The sequence below is a fragment of the Syngnathus leptorhynchus genome, chromosome 8 (assembly GCF_054491065.1).
Source record: "Syngnathus leptorhynchus isolate UIUO chromosome 8, UIUO_Slep, whole genome shotgun sequence".
In the NCBI taxonomy this organism is placed as follows: domain Eukaryota; kingdom Metazoa; phylum Chordata; class Actinopteri; order Syngnathiformes; family Syngnathidae; genus Syngnathus; species Syngnathus leptorhynchus.
In genome coordinates, this window is record NC_141202.1 from 6,240,498 (window position 1) to 6,263,204 (window position 22,707).

Below are 22,707 nucleotides of genomic sequence, written 5' to 3' on the forward strand. Positions count from 1 at the left end.
GCAATGGACAACTTGTGAATTGCTGCACTTGTAAGTCAAGGTAGTGCCGTAATGAATTGTAAGACTTGAGTGTTCGGCATTTGTGATTCCACTCTTCTTACAAACATATCTACATTAGATATATAAGGCAGTTCTTTTGTTCAGACAAATTATTTTATTTTAGACGTTACCTGATGACAGTTTCAACTGTGTCACCAGGCTTCCTCAGATGCGGGAAAAAAAACAAAACATTTATGTATATATTGGCCATGAAAAGTTTCAACACTTATTTCAATGAAAACCAATTCATGCGCCAGAAAATTGAGAAAAAAACAAACAGCTTGCTGCTCAGTTTGCATGTACAGTGCATATCACTGTTCTACCAATAAAGTGAAAACTGTCATTTTTTTTCATCTAATGAAAACCATTTGCCTTGCCGAACTGAGATTCACGTGACTCACAGCTCGTGTGTAGCATCAGATGAGCAATTTGTTTTACTGAGTTTCAAGCAGATGTTTAGTTTCCATCGACATCCAAGATCATCCAACATCTCTTAAAGTAGCTTGCTTTATACAAAGCCCAAAAATGACTAGCAACCTTAAAGTGAGCAAAAATAATCTCTCTCGATGAAAGTTTATTGAAAACTGTGAACTGGAAATAAAATGGGAATTTCTCTCGCAGTAACAAAGGTTATATTGGTGTCGCTGAGATTGTTGTGCACTGAGTTTTGCCAGCTGTTGGCATGTGGCAGGGGCACTGACAACTGGACTTATCTCAACATCCAAGTTCTCAGCAGGCCTTCCTCTGCATGCTATTGGCTTGTCCAATGTTACAATGTCTGCTTCTGGAAGTACGGTGTAATTGGAGAGAAGAGATGGCTAAATAGTTGGCGAGGAAGTGGAGCATCTCTGTCCAGCCTTTCCGCCTTGCTCACCATCCCTCTCTCTCTCTCTCGCTCGCTCTCTCACCTCTCATGTATCCTTTGCTTAGGTTACGAAGGCGCTTGCTGAGAAAATCTTTCTGAACTCCCGGGTCTGTCCGCTATGCTCGGGCTGCTTAAAAACCTGCCAGTGTAACAGCTGTCTATAGGCTCGGCCCTGGATCAAGCACTTGAAAGTGGTACGACTTACACCATAGGGTGGGGCTTTATGAGGGGCCCTCCTGTGTGGCGGACGCTGCTGGGGCTGTTAATTGGCACACTCTAAAGTGCTGTATATCTGCCCTTCATCATACTAAGCTACAGGCGGAGGCAGAGGGGAAACCCAAATAATTTATCCAGCACTTGTGACTCGGGTTCACTCCATTGACTACTTAATTCTTTGAAAAATACTCCCGTTTGCAATTTCGCTCACCACGTAGACCTGTACTTCATCACAATGTAAGTATTTAAGATAAACATTAGTCAACATTTATTTATTGATTTATTGATTTGTTGGTTTGTTGGGGTGTTGGTTTGTTTGTTTATATATTACCTGATGGTTGTGTGATGGTTTTCTCTATCAGAAAGAATTTTTGAAGCACTATTTTAAGGGGCATGACTTGGTCTGCAACCACAGCTCATGAACCTATGCACTCAGCAAATATGGCGCTCATATGACAAATTGATTTACACGAACTACATCAACTTCCTGCCATTGCAACACATGAGGCAGACATAAAAGACTGTCTAAAACTCAGCTATCAGCACATACCAGTGGATGACATATAGCGTACTTCTCGCAAACAAAAAGATGCGTTGAGAGCACTAAATTTAAATAAATTGGACACAGAAATAAAGAAATCCTATGAATTATAGGAGTACAACAAATTAGAAAAATAAGAAAAGATGATGAAATAAGGAGAAAAAGAAGTGCAGGATGAAGACCAGAGGAAAAAAAAAAGAGTAACAGAAGCTTTCGAGTGGATGAGCCGCCCATAAGGTTGCCAGATGAGCTTCAGCTTAACCGCAATCCTTCGAACTGAGACAAACATACGCCTCTATCTCCTGTATGCCTTCCACAGACGCCCCTAAACGATTGTAAACATTAATTCTGAAGAAAAGGGAGGCTTCCCAGGGGCCACTTCTGGATCACACTACTTCTGTGCTGGTGTGAGATAATCACCAGCAGATAATGTTCAGTTTGTAAAGACATTTCCAAGGAGTGACTTCACTCCACATCACGTTAGGGTGTTTCAAATGAGCCTTGGCAAATGGTTACGAATAGAGTGCAAACCTGGAGATAAATGCCAGATATTTATGCTTGTGGCTTCATTGGCGCTGACAGTAACATTCCTCAGTTTTTGTGGGTGAAGAAAATAATTAAAAGTTAGAAAAAGACTCATGATATCCCATAGCACTACATACGTCAAAACAATTTAGTCAGTTGCTAGTATAATTTCTGTGGCCACTTAATTGCAACCCTGCTATCAATTAACCTTCACTTCATATTAATAACTTGTGCTTATAGTTTAAAGACTAAAGTGATCTCAGATATTTAGTATTTCTATACACATTGGACATGTTTGAATATATTGCTGCCAACAACGGGGAGGGACAGGATGCCCAATTGTTTTGTCAAAATTTTCATTCATAAATTACTTGTCGGTATGGTAATTTTTTTTAGGCTCAATCATGTCGAGATGTGTAGAAAAAAAGAGGGATTTTACAATCTAATTTAGAGCACAGTGAAAAACTATTGTTTCTATTCATAAACAAGGAGATCAATCTGAGAGTCTATTTTGTTTGTTCTCTTTCTGTTGATATAGCCGGAAGTAACTTATATGTGAAAGAAACACTCCAGGTGTTTATATTTAACTCTCTGATGATTTTTTTTTTTTTTCATTTCTCTGTATCAGCTAATTACTTACTGATTTGACACCAAACAAATCCCAACCTCTCTGGGTTTACATTAAACAGGCCGCGGCTCTGTGGTGTTTTTTTTTTTCCTATGAAACATTGCATATGTCACATTGGGTATGCGTTTCCTTTTGTGCTTTTTTTTCTCTGCCTTGACAAGCACCTTAGTTTGTTTGAAGTCTCATTTATTTGACTTAGGTATCAGCTTCAGAATTGATTAGGCTCCGCTTTCAAACACCTACAGAACATTGTTGCTTTAGACATTTGGAGGCAAGTTCCTCCTTTCCCAAATCTAATTAAAGACATAGCACGTCTTGACATTATTACCATTTTCAAGGGAATACAAGAGGAAACGAAACATAAACACTCTGGACATGTGAAAGGAGGTATCCTATTCAAACTTTCACCTTTTCTCACTCTTTTTTTAACATTGCTTGAAAATAGAAACCTGGAGTTTGTTTAGGTTTGCATCTCCAGGGATTGAAAACATTTGGCCATGTATTTGGCCTATGTATTTAATTGCTAAACTTGCAGTGTCCCGGCTGCTGAAGGTCTACAAAGGTCTTTGCAGCAATGTTTGGAAAACTAGTATCTTTAGGAAACATACAGTATTTCTGCACAACAGAGTTCAAGTCTTGAACAATGTCTTTAATTGTTTGAGAAACCATCATACACTGAAGTGAATGTCCCACAGTGTGATGCGATTAGAATCCTCACACTATCAAATTAAACAACCATCTAATTAGATTACACTCCAAACTCTATGTGTGATGCTGAACACCATCAACTTCATATTATTATTGTTCTACGTTTATATTACTCAGTGCTCTGACTTATTATGAGAGCCAAAACATTCATGAAGAGAGAGATCATGTTTAGTGCTCAAATATGTCCCGTATATTTACATGAATGTGAGGTACTTGTTATTAGGTCATCTTGAGGGAGAGAATTAATATCAGAGTGTTCAAGAATATCAACAACTGAAAAATTCAGTCTGGAACAGAGGCCTTTGTAAACAACATCATTATTTTGAGAAACCTTTTGACACTGAGAACCTTATGAAATAGTGTTGTAATAGTTTTGATATGGAATATAGAGTAAAAAAAAGAAAGAAAGGAAATTAAATACAGGAATTTGTTTTATTAAAAATTAATCACCTCTTCTGTTGTCCTATCCTCCTAATGTACGGATGTATTTCATCCCAAAGAAAAAAATCTCACTAACTCACCAAAACACAACAAGCTTTGTGCACTAGGACATAAAATGGCATTTATCTACACTGTTCCCCAAATAGTTGAAGTAGTGTTCCGTGTGTCTATGCATTTAAGATGCCATCTATTTGTCTTCAGAAATATAAACGTCAAGACGTATAGACGTCAAGGGGAGAAAAAGATTCCAGGAAAAAAAAAAGAGGGGATATATAACTTCAAATGAAGAAAGAAAAGAAGAGAAGAAGAAAAAGTATGCAAGTGAAGTGGCACGGAAATTGGCCTGCTCAGACCAAAGAAACATGCTTTAAGGCTCACATTGGTGACATTCTGCTGGAGAATCACAGTCACATTCATTGGAGCTTTCCACATCGAGTCTATGTGGCCAATCCACGCTGGAGGCCCAGGGAGTTTGGGTCATTGAAGGTTTGGGACAACGTAGCATGACACACACGCACGCACACAACGAGAGAAAAGCCGAGTTGGTTTCCCACAGGGCAGAGCTGAAAGCTACACCATGTTCAGCTGGTACAACATGATGAAAGTGAACTGGAACACATTGTGCTAGACTGGCACTGAGGGGACATCGCCTCGTCGTGATCTTTTTTTTTTTTTTTTTTGAAGCATAAAGTTCTGTATTTGCTTCATTTATTTATTTTTTTTGTGAGTAAGCTTCACATTGTCAAGTGTAGTTACAGAAAATAAGCAACTGTTACCATTTAGGCATTAATTGATTAAACTAGTTCAGTTTATGAAGCAACTGTGGAGCTGAGGCAGTTCTGCAATGATACTTGTAGGGTGAAGAAGATGGAATCAGAAGACATACTACGGCTATATATATATACATATATATATATACAAGCAACCTTTTTTGACTGTTGATCTTTTTATCATAAGCCAGCACTGAACATCCCTCACCCACATGAATACACTTTGTCAGCCATGTTTGAGCAATGTTTTGTGTGTTAGGGTCAAAGGCGACCTCTTGACTCAGGGAATTTATACATGCTAATGAGGTTTGCACTCTAACCTCACAGCTAACTGCATATGGTGTACACACACAGCCCCACCCTTTGTGTTTACGTGGGATCAGGATATTGATCATTGGACCAAGTGGCGAAGCGAGAACAAAGTCAGATGACGTCACCAAATGCGATTCTGCTGTTTCTGATTCACTTTCAAAAATTCAGAACAATGAGATTTTTAATTTTAGATTAATACCATTTCGTATTAATTTTGAAATAATATTAGACACATTAAAATATTTGGATTTAAACACAGACTGCATAGTATATGTTCAAGTTAAAGCATTGAAAGCTCACTTTTCATAGTGAAACTTCTACATTTGCAAGAAATCAAAGCCTCTTTGTGGGGCTGGCCTTAATCCTTTCTCCGGCATATAAAGGATGTACCTTTAAACTGGCTTTCACTCTTCTGATAACCATGCAAATTGCTGAGAGGTGGGATGCCATTTCATTGACATTGTTTGTTCGAATAACGTGGTGCAGGGGAAAGGTCCAGTCTCAGACATTCCACTGAAGCCCTCCCCTCTGTGAAGTTGCCTGACGAATTGTCACAAGCTTGTTATTTACCATTAGTTTCTTGCATCTCTTCCTTCTGTTGCCCTAACTAATTCAATCTTTTGGGGAGGTAATCTCATTGAATCCCCGCAGGAGGTTTGGGGGATCTTTACTGCTTTTCACTCTATGTCTCTCTCCCACTTTTTCTCTTTTCAACTTGGTGCTGAACACTTAGTTCAAAATTTGACAATTTTCTTATTATCTCTAAATAATTATTTGAATTGTCATTTTGAAACATGGCTCAATTTAACCACATGCTCTTTTGTGTATTTTTCCCCCCTAAATACATAGGCTACAGTATTTGCAAAATGACAATGCATTTTTTTAGGTTGTTATATTTATTATTTCAAAAGTCTGGAAGTGTAAGTACATTGTTTGACACAAATATGACATTATCAAATATAATACTAATACTAGTAGAGGGATATGAACATGAATGACACCGTTTATTGTAAATGTGCAGTAAAAAGATCGAGGCGATGATTCCAAAGACAATTTTTAAATAATAAAATAAAACCATCAGCGCTGTGACCAACTTAGCAAGTATTGGGCTGTATGAGTTTACTCATCAACAGTCCACCCTAAAGGGTATCAATCAGACGTCACATTGTAATAAGATCCAGAAGTGTGCTCAGATCACAGTAGGGCACGACTAACAGCCATATCCCTGTGGTAGCAGTGTGACTAAAAGTTTAATTTGGGAGCAGCCATCACTTCAAAGGGAGACGTGAGTATTTTCCTGCTTATTTGCACCCCCAATGGGGCTTATCCATTAGAGTATAAGCATGCCTTGGTCTTCTGCTTTTACACTAATGCCACCCCGATTGCCTAATTTTTCATGTCAGCAACTTCTTCTATGCAGAAAGACGATGACAAATTAGGGAACAATTGAACATGATTGGGATGCACGTTTTCTGTGCAGCAGCAGGCAGCCCTAAAGCCACCATGCTTTTTTTAAATGCATTTTTCCTCTTCAATTTATGTTTTTTGTCAGAGTTCATCCCCGGGACACATCAGGAACCATTTGTGATTTGCAGGCAGTAAGCAGTCACTGAGGGAACCTCATGGCCTCCAGCTAATTAAAAACATTTAGACACTCGGAACAAACAGAAGAATCAGTGGTGGTTTGGATTGTTTGACAGGTCATGTGGCTTTGTGCATGTGGGTGTCACACTTTACACTGGACTTATTATTGCTGTAATTAAAATATGACTACTATAAGAGGATACAACCACCCGGGATATAAATATTGAATTTTAGATATGTAGATGTGTTTATCAAATGTTTACGTGCACTAAAGCGGGAACTTTTTCAAACTGTCAAACAACAAAAAATTCAAATTCCAAAATACAAAAAGTTTCAAACTCTGTCTTCTTTGAAGTAATACTCAAATAATGTTACAATCCAAAATAGTTTCTTGCTTAATGTGGAGCCATGTCTTTGTTTACATAAACTCGTTGTTACAACATATTGGCAATTTGTCACATGCAAGCATTCACCTGAACTCAAACAAAACAGTCAGTGAAGCAGGTTGTCAACCCGGGTGGCCTCCTCCTGGTTTGTCTCACTTGTGAACAAAAACTTTAACAATGACTAATAACTGACCTAGAGTGTGAGGAGACATTAACACATTCAGTATGTGCTTGAGCATAATTAACTGTGCAAACGATGATGCGAGCAAACCTCTTTAATGGCTTTTCTATGCATTCATGAAAATAATAACACTGACAGTAAGCAGGATGGCAACATTTGTAAATATTCAAGGCATTGTTGTGAGAGGAAGCTAAATTAGGACAATAAATGTGTCAATTTTTCCATTGCTATTAATGACTTCACACTCAATTATTAAGACCAGTATATTTCAAATAATAGGCACAATAACAGGTGTAACGACAAAGTACATTAATAAAGAGAAGCCAATGATTTGCATAGTGTGATTTGATTGATTTTCAATTCTTACCACATACATAAGGTTTTATTTCTTTAAAATGCACATGGATAAATTCACAAAAAGGGCTTTATGTCAATAAATGAGTTGGCCAAAAGGTCTCTGCAACTATATTACGAAAGAAAGAATGGCAAAGTAGCATGGCCGTGCGGTCTGTCTGTCGTGAACAGCAGCAGCCCAAGTGAGACCACTCAGAGTCCCAGCAGGCTGCGGCTGTCAGGCTCTTCAGACAGCATCCCTGATAAGACTGCTCTCAAGGTAAACTGTTCTCCATTCCTCCCCTTGAAGAAAAAAATCTTATAAAAAATGAATTAAATACCACAACCGTTTTGTGTGTGTGTGTATATATATATATATATATATATATATATATATATATATATATATATATATATATATATACATATATACATACACACACACAAAACGGTTGTGGTATTTAATTCATATATATATATATATATATATATATATATATATATATATATATATATATATATATATATATATATATATATATAGAGGTCAACACCTCTGCAAAAACAATGACAGATGCAGAGGCAAGATAGGAATTTGCCATGGCATCCAACTGTCATCAGCATGAGGGAAGCCCTCTGCAGGCATGAGGGAGATTGAGACAAGCAGAAGAAAAAGCCCGCAGAGTTCGTACCAGTGTCTATTTCGCTGCAAAAGAATTTGCCTGGGAGCTCGGCCTGACAGATTAGCCCAGCACGCAGATGGGGCAGTGCATCTGTGAAACAAGAGCTACTTTTATGAGGTACGTAACACAAGCCTGGGGTAGTCACGGCAAGACCAGGTAAGCGATCCCTTGATGAAAGTGAGGGCAGTGCTCCACCTTTCATGTTTCCATAGGTTTTATTTGGAGTGCGCACAGACAGGGCTGTAGACAGAAATGACAGACAATTAAGATTGCACAAAGGCAAGGGAAATTCAGTATCGGGCTACATGACCCCTGCTTTCCAGCAGTATTTCAATGCATATGGCTTCCTTTTGTGATGAAATTCTTGGAGGAAATCTGTGTGAAAGATGGAGAGAGAAGGAAGTGGGAGAAAAGTAGAGCTCAAGCAATGGGTAAAACACACACTTTTATACACCTGGCAGCTTCCTCCCAAACCCACCTCCATGCATCAAAGAGCCAAAGCAATGGAGGGATGTGGGGATTAATGTGGAAATAAACCGTCTACATATCAAAGACCAGATAAGCTTATGAAGTTTAATTCATATGTTTTATTCCGCGGACATACGGTCATTTGTGATGATGGCTGGGCTGTCCCACTGGAATGATAGTGTGATGATAACAATCCAGCGCCAACACTTCAACTGAATCTATTTCCGAGGAGGAAGGAACAGGTTTAAGAAATATAAATTAAACTCCCTTCACCGAAAGGAATAAAAGGTAGCGGTCCACCCACGAATGTCCACTGACAGGGATTTCTTCATCACAAGAACTGAGACATCTAGTCTGAGCTATAAAGGAATGATGCTCAGACAGTCAGTCGGTGGCAGAAGACAGAGTATAATTTTTGGGTGGATTCAGAGAGATGGTTAAATGTGGGAATGGATTTTATATTCCCAGCAAAATATCAAGGGCGAGCAGGTGAGCTTCCGGGATTTCCGTTCTGGAGACGCCTAATCTTGATCCCCCAGTGAATTGGAATGAGCAAATCAAGGTAGACGGCAGTGTAATTGTGACTTCTTTACTGTGACTTGTGACTATCACTCATCCTCACACACGCAGCCAGTCAAAGAGTCATTCATACAAGAACAAAAATTGCATAGAGAACAATACCCTAAAATAATTGATTGCGGATAGAGGGATGCTGAGAGAAGCACTTTGAGCAACCACAAAAAATGTTATTGTTGCAATATTAATACAGAAAAACAACATTATGGCCAGTAATTACATATGCACATTTTATCACATAAGCATGAATATAATAATAATAATAATAATAATATATATATATATAATTTTTTTTTAAATCAGGATAATTTACACCATATCGATATAAGCATTAACAGCATACAGATGGAGATAGCTCCTGCCCTATCGGGTGAAGTTATTAATGGACGCAACTGTTCTGCCAATCCGTTAATCGCAACCGTGCTGAACCGCATCGTATATCACTCATCCTCACACACGCAGCCAGCAAGCTAACCAATCAGTCAGGCCGCCGAGCAGAGTGGCAACCAGCCAAACACCAAATGAACCAGCTCATCGGGCTGCAAGGAATCAGCCAGTCAAAGAGTCATTCAGCCACTTGCCTGTCCACTGTCATCAAGGGTGACAAAGTCAACCGACTCGTCAGCAATTCTGTCTGCCAGGCCAAACTATTCACACTTAATCCTTGGAGGAAAAAAAATATACAGCATGCAATCTGTACACCATAAACACAATGTGACACTCGATTTATCACCACATTCTTGGCTTTGCAGCTGATATACTGAACCCCACAGTGGCCGAAATTTCACCTCCACCCATTGCCATTAACATCCCCCTCTTTTGCTTACCAAAATATTTTCTTACAATTGCTGAATCTGTTAGTGATAATAAGTAGAGTCTGAGCTCTTGTCAAAGCAAAACTAAATCTCTCTAATGTACAACCAAGTCTTGATATATGGCATAGAACACTTGTATTAACATTGTTTCAATTTGGTAGCTAGATGAATTGTACATCCAAAATGGGTGTGGGCGGTGTTATTTGCTTGTTCTCATCAAGTTCCTAATGATTTTTAGGATGAAGCAACATAAAAACTCACTCACTTTTAACTCCATTGAGTGAGTGATGCTACATTTATCAAATGTAAGAGGGCATCCACTTATGATGTTCCAGTTCTTGTATTACAATACAAACACAAGTTGTTTAGGAAGACACCAACAATAATGTGTTTTGAACGTCAAAAGACTCAGTCTTAGAGGAAACCAAGCTCCCAGTTTTGCATTGTTCAAGTTGGGGTTTCAATAAATTTTAGATGGAGGTTACAGTTATGTGAGAACCTGGTGTCACATCCAAACCTAGTCACAAAACAGATTGTGAACACATGGTAGACATTGTGAGCTCTGGAATTTGTCTTGTGTGAGAAATAAAATGCTACTTAATCAATTATTTGATAGTGTTTCCAAAATGGGAATGGAATCTTTGCCAGTTCTATAAATTGTATTGTTGTATATTATTCTTCCATTTAATTGGGCCTTTTGTCAATGACATTGCATTCTAACTTTAACTGGAATTTGGCCAGTCTCCTGTGGTGACATTTTCCAGCGGCATCTGGTCTATGAAAAAATGACCCGAAGTTCAAACACAGAAGTCAATGTGACAATGAATGGATTATTTAGGTTAAGAACGAAAAATAACAATAATTTAGATCAGTTGAGTTACTGTGGTACAATTGCATTTAATACCGTGTGACTCCATCTGTTGCATACAATGAAATATTTCTGCATTAAAGCATCCCCAGATGTCAGCAATTTTCCCAAAAGCAAAACTTCTGTTCCAGATTTTGATCACAGATGAAAAAAACAAGAACAAATAAAAGCACAACATGTAAGAAATCACAATGGTGAATAGGGAATTACAGCAACAAATAACAAAACAAGACAACAAATAACATGTGGCAACAAATCACAAATTAGATTAGCACAAACACAGCAATTCTGCACCATTAAAACTTCTAAGGCGAAAGAGCCAACAGTCTTGGGCACAAAGGGTTGTAAAGCAGCTAAAATGTCGTAAGTGGCCAGTCAAAGGAGTTTTGACTGATTGAAATACTGTCGTGAGTAAGTCCATATGAAACTTTTCCAAACATATCCAACCCATTTGCGTGCAGCCAGAACAGTCTGCTAAGGTTCGTCTAAGAACAATTGTGTTTTCGTCAAAACACACATGCTCCCCAGTGATTTGCAAGGGATAGCACAAAAGGCCTTGTTGTGAATTGCAAAAAGATCTGTGAGAAATTGCCCAACCAGTAAAGATTTTTCTCAGTGTCTTACCGACAAATTCCCGTAGGACCAACACGGCACTTTTGGCCCTCTTTTGTGGCACCTTGGGGGAAGTAGACAGGGATTTGGCACCGTCTTGCAGCATTTAAACGTTTTTCAGATAGCAGAGAAATGGTGAAGAGATTGCTTTTATAGTGAAAAGGTGAAACCTCAAGCAGCTAATATATGGTAAACATTGGTAAATTTAGTGCAATTCTCTAGGGCAGTGGTCCACAATTGTTTTTGTACCACGGACCGGTTTTACATGAAGACATATTTTGATGGATTCTCGTAGCCGCTGCGCAGTGAGATCGAGATGTATACTAAGCTTGCCACCTCGTCGATGGCCCCTCTGAACTCAAGCACTGTCGCTGCCTTTCAAGTTTGCAAGGGAGTTTCTTATATGGCCCACGCTCACGGCGAAGCTCAATTGAACTGGAAAAGGAACGAATCAGTTCTTGAAGTGATTCTGTTCAATACGTTTAATAAAAACATATTGTTGTTGCTTGTGAATGCAACAATACTGTTGCTTCCCTTTCCCACAAAAACAAATGGCAAATGCTTATTAAAGAAATGCCCAGTGGGATACTTGAACGTGGTGCACTCCATATTTTAAGTGCACCTGTTTACCACCTATGTGCACCCCTGGATATAAAGTTATTTAACTTGCTATGGGAACAATACACAAGATGTTGCCAATGCCACCTCATGTCCAGTCCTGACTAAATGCTCTCCAATGTATCTGACCAGTATCATGATAATAACAGGAAATACAATTGTCCCATTTTTGTCAATCAATCTTGACCGCATCACACTCAGCTTATCCACCCTACTTTTTGCATCCACACGAAAGAGGGGAATGGATTCCTGTGAAAAAAGCTGGTCACATCCATCAGTCTGTCAGTGGCAGACAGTGACAGAGAGAGGATTAAGCAGTTTGCTGACCCCAGAGCTTCCAACAAGATCTCCATTGACATAGTCTAAATTCACCACTTAGATTTGGTAACTGCTTCCTCTGAAGCGTGAAAATATGACAGAGTCGACATTCCGTGTTGAATACCAATAATGGGATGATGAGAAACTGAAGCTAAAAAGAAAATGTTAAGGTACTTGCCTCACCTGGGTCTGTAACGTCTGCTCAAGACATGTTGCAGAAGACCCATTTGTGGCGTCAGTCTGCATCTTGGTGTCCAAAATATACCTTGTTGACCCAAGATTTGTTTCCCACAATGTCATTTGAGAGCAGCAGGGATTGAGTATCACCGTGCTGTTGATGTGACAAATATAGAGTCGAGCCTTGAGAACGTAGCATAAAGGTCAGCCAGTGTACAGCCGATAAGACTAGATATACTCTAGACCATCAAAGTGCTTTCTGCATGGTAATGTGTTACCAAAGTGGTAGGCTAGCTAATTCTAAGCTCTTCTTTTTGCCTCTGTGAAAACAAACACTTGCGATGTGATACTACTATATTAGACAATGTGTGTTTATTCAACAGTTTTAAGGGTCTGGAGGTCAGTACTTGTTTGAATGACCTTTGCTTATCTCATCCCAAAAGAATATGATGGCAACCAAGTTAGTTAATATAAAGCAATATACTTTTAAATCTAAACGTCTTTATGGTCATTGATTGGGTACTATAGTATTGGAATTAACACACCAAATATGTATGGTACTATAATTATAAACCCACGAAAATGAAAAAAAAAAAATTCTAAACTGCAATGCTTTGCGGTTTCATAAATGCATAAAATGGCATAACTGTGTAAGTTGATTGTGTGGAAAAGGTGAACAGACATGGCAATAAATTCCAGGAAGGAAATTAGTTGAGAATTATAATATTTGTCACCAGAAGCCAAGCAAGACTGTCTGATACAAAAGTGGTAAGTAAAAGAATATTTTTTTGGGGAAAAAAAGAAGGCTCTCTGTATCATTTCAGTGGGCTGGTACAGTCGGGTTCTCCTCTCATTTATTTCTCATCCAGTTTGTTTGTAGACATGATGAGATGGTCACCTGGCCCAGAGGATTAGAATGGTCGCCTGTTTACATTCTGCCCACAGCTTTTGAAATGATTCAATTTCCCTAATCTTGTTTAGCTTTAGAGTATGTGGCTTTGAGGCAATATGGCATCCTTTTTAAATGAAAGCTCCTTTGAGGACATTTGCATATCTAAATTTTGTACTGAAATTCATAACTGCTTCTGCTTTGCAGTCCTCTGAAAACCCAAACTGGAAGCATTGCTGGCTCAACCTGGAGGCGTAATACGTGTTTGATGTATAGAGATAGTCACCTGCTTTTTCCTCCTACTGCTGTTTCTGAGGAATGCAGAACTCTCTTGATGTTAATGGGATAGTCTGCTATACAATCCACATCATCATAGGAGAGAAAACTGCTGAATTCATTCCTCACAAAATAGATAACATAAATACTGTTCACGTTTCTATTTACATCCTGTAAAGATACATTTGTCAAGTTAGAGCCATGTGTCTTGCTTTCTTGCTGTCCTCTACATCCCTATAGTGGGCATTTCTTTGCTGGATGAGCATTATTATTCTAAAAGATTCCCAGTAACCAATACATTCTTGATTATTTTTAATCAAATTATTTCAGTTTTTAATTAGATTGAAAGAAGAAAAACAAACACGTATACGTCCCCTTTGACGGTTTGTACACAGCCTGGCTCACTGCAATTACCTGCAACAGTTAATGTGCACTGATCTGTAAAATATACGTTGAACTGCTGAGAGGTTTTCCATTCCAAGTGGTCCCCAATGGCTTGAGTGTCCTTATGGCACAATGATGCTGAAGACATTTGCTCCTCAGACTTAGCCAGCAGGGAAGCACAGACTAAATGGAAGCAGATTTTGTCATTGTTTTTGCAACTCCTTGATCTACAAAAAGCAGGTTCAGCTTTGGAATATTTTATGACATTTCTAATAAATGTAATTCAGGATATGCCAAAAATCACAGGTTTGTATTTTTGTCAATCATCTTATCTTTTGAAATAATTTACTCGTATTTAAAAAAAACTATCATCTCAAACATCTTTGTGATAACAACCTTGTTAATATTCTAAAATGATGTGCAAAGAGTGTAAACACATTTTTATCTGTGGAACTTTAGCGCCGCTATTCACATCACACGATATGATTATTGTTTCAAAAGCTTGAAAATATGTCAAGCAAAGAAAAGATTAATCTTTTCAATCCCCAAAGACCATCTTGATCCGAGCAAGAAGATGCTCAGTGTGACTTGAGAGAAAAAAATATATATATTAAAAAGGAACAAATCATTTCTCTTTTGCTGTAAGATATCTGTGATAAAGCAAAATGTCAGCAAAAATACTAAAGCTGTATGTCAGCAAAGCGGGTTGACAGACAGGGGGGAAGAGGTAGAAATGTTCTATCATGTCCGACAAGGTGTTCTTTTTGAGATTTAAAGATCACCACACAACTTTAAACATGTTTGTCACTTTTTGCCCAGACTCAAGTAACTATCATGGTCTTCACAAGAACTTTATCAGCTCAGTCTCAAGGTAGGGGAGGAGGGTGGTTAGTCCATTCCATTTATCTTAGCCAGGTTCCCTTCAAAGGCAACAAATAAATTACAGTGTACATTTGATACAAATTGATTTCTTAACTCAAATAACAATGTCGTCCCCGCGGTCAGGGCCATATGTCACTCAGTCACCAGTCTGAGTGAAAGCCTCAATCTGTCTCTGTGATAGAAATAGGGCCGACACATCTCCACCAAGGAATGCTAATCACGCAGGCCTGGCCTGGTCCTTTGTGGGCAGGCCATGATAAGGAAAATCAGTTCCCCCTCCTGTCAGACAGCGGGGCCTGCGCCCCGATCACTGTCTGGAAGGAAACAAGACATGGGACGGGAATTTACTATCCGAGGCGTTATGTCGTTTCGTTGTACCTAATGGTGGAAGACTAAAGGTGAGATGGTGAAAAACGTGAGAACAATGATGAATGGCAGGAAAAGGATGAACTACTGGGAGACATGGATTGGACAGACAACAAATAAGTTACACTTTTAGTGAAGAGGAGAACCAATAACCAGAAAAATGAAAAACTCCTGGATGTACACTGCAGTTCTGTGTGTTCACTGGGCAATGAGACAGAGCTGGAGAAAACTCCAGTGAATATCTTGAGACGATCTTATCAGCCACTGCGAGAGAGAAATGAGATATTGGCAGGAGCTGTTGAGTGCTCTCTCAGATGAGCAGGTTAATAGGGTTGGAAGGCAGGCCACAGGCTAATTGGATTTACTGTGGCTTGATAAACAGTGGAAAGCCTTTTTTCCCCCCAGCATAAAATACAGGTTGACTTCACACTCCTAAAACCTACTTCTGTTGCTACACCCTGCTACAACCTCAACCAGCTTCGAGAGAGGAAAGGAGTGCAGGATAAAGACTTAACCAATCGTATCTCCCCCTTATTCCCAAAAGGCTAGATGAGGAGGGTTTAGTATGTGCATGTGTATCCGTCTATAGGTGGTGCATGTGTGAAAGGGAGACACAGTTTGCCATCAACTGATTTTAATCGAATACCTTTAACCTGTCTGACCTCTAAGAGTAATCACACAAGTCTAGATCACACAGCTTCGCTCTTGGTCAGCATTTGAGGGAGGGGAAAGGGACCTCACTGTGCTAGCATCAAATGTTGGTTTCCCAACATCACCATTCTAGTCTTAGATTAAAACAGATTTTGTGAAGTCACCGCCAGGTGGAATTCCAACATCTCCAAAAATGTTTTCAAGGTGGAAAAAAAAATGTTGTTACGTTATTTAGTTTGAGTTTAGATTTTCTTATGCTTGTAGAATACACATACTTTATTAGTTTGTAAATTACACACACAAACACACACATGGGAGTCCTCATGTCTCCCAGCATGCATACTATGTTGAAGTCCAATTTACTACTAGACCACGGTGGCATGGGGGGTCTCTGACCTCATATTGCACAAGTTAGTTCAGCAGCTAGTGTTGGGTTGGATTGAGATTTATGTGGCGGAATTATTTGCACAAAGTGTTCATTTGAAATGTGAGTGCAAGGAAGAAAGTGTGTCCACTATAATCTATGCACAAGGCATGAAAAATATTGAGGAGCAAGCGACAAACACTAAATATTTTCCTTTTTTTTCCAGCAATGTACCCAATGTGAAACACCCTGGGGTGTCACAATGTCCTCATTTACATAGAAAGCCCAAACTGGTGGATAACTCCTCTGCATGCTTGGGAAAAGCCAGATTGGCTTAGTTACTGTGAACCCCACACAAGACAAACCCAAGAAAAAATGTTTAGAAATAAGGGTGGGGGAGAGGGGGGGCTTCACAGCCTCTGGATATCCATTGGCAAAAGAGAAACATCAAGGCCGTAGCCAGCTTTGAGAGCAGAAACTAAAACTGTGATTGATGTGGAAACGAATGCCGAACGTCAACTGTTGGACAGACTGCATTTGGTAAAAGTTCACAAATTTGCAGATAAGCCTCGATGTAAACTCAGAGCGAACCAGCCAAAAGCATGATAAATGCCTTCGAGGACCGACAGGCTTCGGTACGTTTGTAAAGTCCGTTTTGGAAGGGATGTCTGTGCATAGTTTGCATGAGATGAACAAGGTCAATCATACAGAAACAGTGTCTCAGAGGCATATCGGAAAAACAGCTTTTAGTTTGCCTCAAGGTCCCTTCAACTTAAATTCACTATTTACACTGTTAGAGAGAGATGGACAGAAAGAAAAATAATCAAAGCATGAAAAAGAGAATGGTAGGCTCACCCCCCCTCCCATCTCTATCTGAACTACAATGAGTGACGACAGGGTTGGAGGGGGCCTTTGGCATGGGTTATCTCACAGACTGAATTCATCAGCCCTTATAACTTCAGCTTGCCCATAAAGAATTTATGAATCTGTGGATAATAATCTGCTGCATCCTTTTCCTGTAGAAGAAAGAACAACTGATGTCTGTTAAACAGCCCAAAGGCACTGACCTCTCCCATCTGATGGCTACAGAAGAGAAACACACATATACACACTTGGTGCTATGTCAGACTGTGTACACACACCAGAGGCAGAAATAAAATAAATAATAAAATAAATACCTTCATGTATTAGCCTTCCAACATCCTGGACATATTGTATTTGAAATGCTAACTCGTGCCAGCATCACTTTTATACTATAAGAAAGCAAGGGGCCAGGAAGTGTGTGCGTGTGGGTGTGGGTGCAGAAAGACATGTCGTATCGAAATTGTTAGCTCAATTTCTTTTTTTCTTCTGCAGATTGAAAACATTTGGGTTTAGCAGCACAAGATGACTATGATATTTCCAGGTATTTACATCTGGATCTGATACACAACTTATAATAATTTATGACAAAAACATCATGATTTAATGAATGATAGTAACACTTTGTAAGGGTGGAAGGTTTTTGAAAACCATCCAAACAATTTGGTTTGATGTGTCTGCGTTCTGTCCGTCGGCTATTTCAGGATTTTTGTTGTGATATTTATTGGTGTCAGCAAACCTCGTTTCACCAACTTAATCATATGTATGATTTTCTGACGAAATATATTCTATTGGGCATCTTTTCTACAGAATAATAATAAAAAAAAAAAATCTCCTTTAAAGTGTTAAGGTGTTATCCGGAGGGGAGCACACTTCTCGGCTGGTGATAACGCATTCCCTGGCTTTTTTACACCATGGATTTCAATGACATTCACATGTCATGGGGAAATTCCATGCTCCATGATTTACACCCAGCTTCAGAATTCAATGAAACATGCCTCTTTGGTGTGTGTGCCCACTCATTCGCCAGTTATATGCGGTACGTATGTCAGAAGTCTTGACATGAGAACGTGTGTAGATGAAAAATGTGCAAACCCTGGTGTGTAAAAAAAAAAGACTAATGCAATGATATAGCCTATGATGTTAAATTTAAATGCCCTTTCAAATTCCGTCTAACACCACTATTTATTTTGCCTGCAATGGAAACTCAACATTTTCAATAACTGTCCCATTTTAATTGTGCTGATCAGTGTTGAGTTTCCTGAGTTAAGTAAGTACACATCTATGTATAGTGGAGTCTCTGCTGACCTAGCATGATGGTGATCACATGAATGACAACATGACTTTCACTTATAATAGTGCTTCACATCACTTATCACTACATTATTTGATTGCCATTGTGGCTGATGTGCCAATTTCTGGTGGACACTTGCGTAATTAAATGTGTCTAAATGCCAGAATATGCCTGTGGTTGGAAATCTCCATCAAATGTGCAAGATCACTGAGAGAGAATCGATTGACACTTTGTGAATTCATCCATATGAAAGTTTGTGAGCTTTCCATTGCTCCCTGTACTCTCCTATCCAGTGCAAGCTTCATAATACCCACCTATTCTCAATAAAATAGTGACTTGTGTCCTGAACGACCTTAACTATTACAAATCTAATGTATGTCATAAATGTATGGGATGAAATGTCTTGGGAGTAGTGATTGCTCTGCATCAAGATGGTAATTGACAGTATATTTGTTTGTTATTAGGATCAGGTGTAATAGCTCAATTGTTTAACAGACACTAGATACTGTTTATGTGCTGAAACATACTATTCTCATGTTGTCTTTCCCTCTCATTTGCAGTAGGTAGCACATAGTAATTAACGCTGCAGGTTTTTGGGCCTGAGAACTCTTCCGGGTGTCTGGCTCAGCATAAAATGAATAGAACACAAGAGCCTTATCTGGCACAGCCTGTGTTTTTGCAGCTGACCATGCCTTCTTTTTTCCCTTACGATCATCTTACAGACAGAGCTTAGATTCCATTCCTTACACATCAGAATGAAGACATTCATCTTAGGGATGACATCTGTGGTGAATTTCGCTATAACCCTATAGCCATTAAGAACAGGAGTGGGCGAGCGAATGGGCCTGTAATGTTGGTTCATAGTGGATTATGACTTATATAATGCTAAAACCCCGTAAAGTTCAAATTTGGTAATTCAAGATAATATGGTTTATGGTCCTCCAGAGGCAGACCCTAATCCATGGCATGGTATGTTCAAACACAAATGTGTAATACATTTTAGCAAGGGCATAGGTTCCATATAACATCATTAATTTGCAGTTACCACTCAGATTTGTAAAGGGAGGGAGTGTTAGTTTACACTTCTTCTAAAAAGAAGGTTAAAGCCAAAGGTAACACAACATTTTATTGTGTTGGAACACATGTCGTGCGGTAAAAAGCTTATGTAGGTTTTTCAGACATGGTTAGAGCATGGATTGATTTCCATCTCTATTTTCACACAAGTCACACTATTAGCAGTTTCACATGAGGACATTTTATGAATGAGTGAACCACTGGAGCTAGACAGCGAGCATTTTACATTGTAGCCAGAATATCTCTGTGACCAAACAGTTTTTTTTTCTTCTAAAAAGTCATTGAATGTGTCCTTCAACAAACAAGATAGGAGATAGGGTTAGGTAATCCACGGTGAGACTGTGCACAGCTATCTTGAAATCTAATACACACAGAATAATGTACATACAACCTTGATTATGCTTGTGTTAGCCTCACATAGATTCCCAAAGACCACACTGTTGTTCACCATTATAAAAACAATAAAACAATGTGTTAAAAAAATTGCTATATTTTCTTTCATGTCATGTCAGTGTCCGAGAGCAAGATTAGGGATGTTGTGAACGTGTTTGACTCGACAGTACATTGCCTGGAGACAGTCTCCAGGCAAAATCCATACTGTGAATCCAGGCCTGCCTTTAGATGCAAGCCACTGAAATGATTAGTGTTGCTCAATTGAGAAAAGCACAAAGGGGCTGTCGGCCAGCCCTGAAAGTTTCAAAGTGAAACCGGTACACCTTGTGTCTGTGTTAATTGATCACAGGCACATTATCTTCCCTGTTCAAGGCTTAATTTGCCCTCTGAATCAACACTGTTTGTCTACTACTGCATTAATTTGTTGAAAGAGGAAAAAAAAGGTTCTCTACTCTTATTATTGCAGTGCGTATGGAATTGCATGTACCCTTTCAATATTAGAGATTACTTAATTGATTATTTTCAGTTCTTTAGAACCTACAAAAAGTCTCAAAACACTGCTATGCACAATCATTTGGAACAGTGCATTGTGACAGTGTGAAGAATGTTTAGATTTTTCAATGTTTGTTCATCAAAAAAAACAAAACTATTACCATACATAGATACATACGTACAATACGCTAATAATTAACATTTAAATTCAGCATGGCCTTGTTTAACTGTTGCATAAATCTATAAAAGGTTTTTCAGCACAACCGCCCAATAATATGTAGTTTTACATTTGGTGGTATGTGTGATTTTTTTTTTTTTGTGTGGTCATCCTGTGACAATGTGTCTTGTCTTTACAAAGAAGGGATTCATAGCCTGACTGACACGGTTGGCTTGCTGCAGTCGACAACTTACGATGCATTTGCTTTGAGATAAGCGCATTATCAACACCCTGCGTCTGTGCAATAAGGGTGATTAGAAGACATACTGCAAATGCTTCCATTTTGATTTCAGAAATCTTACCTGCACCCATTTGTAGCTTTACAAACCTATCATAGAAGACGATCAGCTATGGGAAATGTGTATTTCATTTCACTTGCTGTCCCCATTCTTAATGTGTAGCCATCCAGAGAGAATGGAATGATTGATTTTTGTCACCCTGAATGTGGATTGATGAACAAAGTAAAAAGAAGGTGGAAACAGAGTAGGCGGAGAAGGAATGGTTAAGAGCTTCTCACACCTCCAGCTCAACAAAAGTGCATGCCTACAATCTGTAAATGAATATATATAAATAAATAAATAAATAAATAAATAAATAAATAAATAAATAAATAAATAAATAAATAATGTGCAAGTTTATTTATAATTTGCTTCTAAAGTTTCCTCAATAAAAATTGATGTGAGGAATGAAAAGTGTCGTTCTGGGAGTTTGCGCTAGTGTTGGAACAAAAACTCTTGCTTCCAGTAGCTGTGACTCTCAATATCAGACAGACCTGTCCTAATTTAATGTGACTTTGAACGAGTTTGTATCACAGAAGGTAAAATACCGAATTTACTGCATGGGAAAAAGAGAACAAAGAATGTGGGGTGAAAGGTGAGCAGACACAGCGAAGACTATGCTAAAATATCCTGCCAAACGATTTCAAACATATGATAATCAATATTTAACACAGCTTGTCAAAAATGTTGAGTATATACTTTTTAAAAATTGACAGAACAATGAGGTTTTCTATGCAATGCAGGCTTTTCTAAAGGCTGACTGATGTTACGCTGCAAGCGTGACTCCATTAATGGAGCGAGATACATCCTGGGATTTTTCTTTTTCATGATTAGATGCAGCTTGGAAGAGGTTAAGAAAAGGAAAATAAACTGTGTGACAGTAAAGAGCTGCTTCACAGAAAAGCTGATGCATAATTATCTGTCCCACACAATTTACTGTTTCCAACTTATCACTGAATCTGAGGTAGTACTTTATTTTGTCACATTGTTTGGGGTTTTGGAGGAGTCTTTGCAATGCAAAGCAATCAAGAAAATACATTTCCTTTCTAATTATCTCTGAAAGTAACTGTGTGTAAAAGTATACGATGGCCTGATTGGAGATCATCCAAAGTTTATTTATTTCAGCGGTATATGATTTGTCTTTCCATTCGTGTAATTGGGCTTCTTTAGAAAAACCACTAAGCTCATTACTCTTCCAAACTAACTTCATTTCACCAGGCGGTTTTCCAGATTTTTATGTTTTTAGCTGACATTTAGTTTTATCCATGTCCTTGATTCCACCGTGTCTAAATAGCTAGATAAATGAGAGCTATGTGCCAATAGTATGAGCTCCCAAGTAGAGCGGGAAGTAATTGATGCACCTCCTGCGAGTTCAACTAAAGGATACAAAGATGTGATCTAACCAAAATGTAGCATATGCACTACATCATTTCCTCTCCGCAATGAGTTATGACTGACTTGCCAAAAACTGCTCTGAATGACTAAGTGAAACATGCAGTAAAAAAATGCATCTCAATTAACTCATATTTTGATTTTTAAGATGCTGTGTGCCCTGTGCTGGCAACCGGTTCAGGGTGTCCCCTGCCTACTGCCCGATGATTGCTGGGATAGGCTCCAGCACA